The 1,953-nt window shown below is 38.7% G+C and overlaps 1 long non-coding RNA gene across 1 annotated transcript; it reads right to left on the bottom strand.

Moving 5' to 3' along the window:
* Positions 1-228: 228 nt before the first annotated feature.
* Positions 229-999, bottom strand: LOC149190988 (uncharacterized). Its single transcript, XR_016256549.1, has 2 exons — positions 944-999; positions 229-784 (listed from the first exon to the last, which is right to left on the bottom strand). It is a non-coding gene; the product is annotated as an uncharacterized LOC149190988 (long non-coding RNA).
* Between the last annotated feature and the right edge of the window lie 954 nt (positions 1,000-1,953).

The raw sequence follows: 1,953 nt of genomic DNA, 5'->3' as shown, positions 1-1,953 counted from the left end.
ATTGTTTTTTAATTATTTAAAAATTCAACTGCGAAACTTCCCTGCAATGACCCACCCTCTGTCCAAAGTGCTAAAATAGACGGCCCAAGTGAAGAAAGCAGTCCAAACTGCAAATACAAGAAGCCAGGCCTAAAACGCTTTTACGTTCATATGTGTATTACACATGACATTATAACTATTCACAAATTTAAGGTATCATTTCAAATTTCCATCCTATTCTCCATCAAATTTAACCTCTGTATTTTACTTCCATTGAAAAAATGTCGAAATTTGCAACAGCCCTTCTCCTATTATATATTAAATGGGAGAGAAGAGACCCTCGAAGCGTTACACAGCGAAACAAAATAATCAATTGCATTGCCTGTCATCCGAAAGATATCCATATTGGCCAAGAAATCTCCAGCCCAACATCCTACAATAACACAACAAACTGCAAGTACGCTAAACCTTATCCTCCTCTTCTTCCACTCCCGCCAGAAGTAAACGATATTACTAAGCGAAACAATTTGCTTATTTTATGATGTCAAAAACCATTTCAGTATTCGAGATCAAATAACTTTGAGCAGATTTACTGCAGTAACTGTCTACAATATACTCTCACGTTTGAGACACGATAATGTTGAAACTGGTAAGTAATGGTACAATATAAAACCATTGCCAAAGTGCCAGAGTTGCCCACCATAAAACACTACACTACACAGACAGACATTTGTGTCTGTGCACCGATCTGCCTATCATGAAGCGAATAGCTTCATCCAAACATCTTTTCATATTCTACTACAATCTGCACAGGTTCTACAGTCATCACTCTTCGTTCCACAAAAATATATGATATAAATATACAGACTATATAGAAATCTATGAGCTACAACATATACGGAAATTAAGCCTCCACTGTAACAGATATTCAAGAAACTGATGAAGATAATAATAAAGAGTTTACCTCCCTAAGAATCCTCCAAAGTGTTTGCTCGGTGGGTCTCATGGAGACTCCGCCCCACCTGAGTAGACTCATCTTGAGGGATTTGCCCCTCCCGTTAAATATTGTGTCCCTTGTGCATATGTATAAAATGATAATGAAGATGAATGATGTTTAATTGAATATTTCCGCTGTGATATGAATGTAATACTTAGAAAGTGAAAAATAAACTAAGTATAGAATGTTAGGCATAGTCCACACTTTAAAGTATTTTTAAAAATAAATTAGGTGGTGGTGTTGCACCTCCTGAGAGCAGTTGAAAGACCACCACTAGGGTGGGGGCATGACAGGTGGTATCAGAGCTTTGTATTCTACAAGCTTTGGTGATTCAGATTTAGAAGTGAAGTAGTACAGCTGCATGTTGTGACAGTTGATACCCGGGTTGATCTAGCTGAAGTTTTGGGTTTTGAAGGCTTATGACTGTTGAAGGTGAAGCAAGTGTTGAAGACTTGTTGAACAGATGAAGTTGGTCGAAAGGGCACTTCAAAAACTCGAAGACATGACTGATTATTGGAAAGACGAAACATAGAGACACTATGAAGCTTTTGTACGAGAGTGGAAACCCTTGATACATATAGGAAGCAAGATAGCAGATTTGCAGGAAGACTTGAATAATCTTCATGTGGAGACTGATGAACTCAAGGAGCTTGATGAGGAGATCCGGCAGGGTGATCTTAGACTCCAAGAACTCATGAATGAAAGAGTTCGACTAAGGGAGAAAAGCACCATGGTGCAAGCTAAAGTCAAGGAGCTTGAGGATGGTATAAAGAAGGACTTCCTTGGTAGAAAGACTGTTGTGATAGAGTAGGATGAGTTCAATTACATTAACAGACTTGGGGACTATCACCAAAACACGTAGCCAAATGTTCAAAGGATTAGTTCACTTCATATGGAAGGAGTCAATGTGTGCTTGATTGGTACACTTAAGCAGGATGCGATGGAGGACAAGCTTGAAGGAACTCAAGCTAAACCAG

The sequence above is a fragment of the Pinus tabuliformis genome, chromosome 3_1 (assembly GCF_031772625.1).
Source record: "Pinus tabuliformis cultivar Carrire ecotype Pingquan chromosome 3_1, CPIR1, whole genome shotgun sequence".
Lineage (NCBI taxonomy): Eukaryota > Viridiplantae > Streptophyta > Pinopsida > Pinales > Pinaceae > Pinus > Pinus tabuliformis.
Note: the sequence above shows the minus strand (reverse complement) of the source record. Positions and strands in the feature narration are given on the sequence as shown.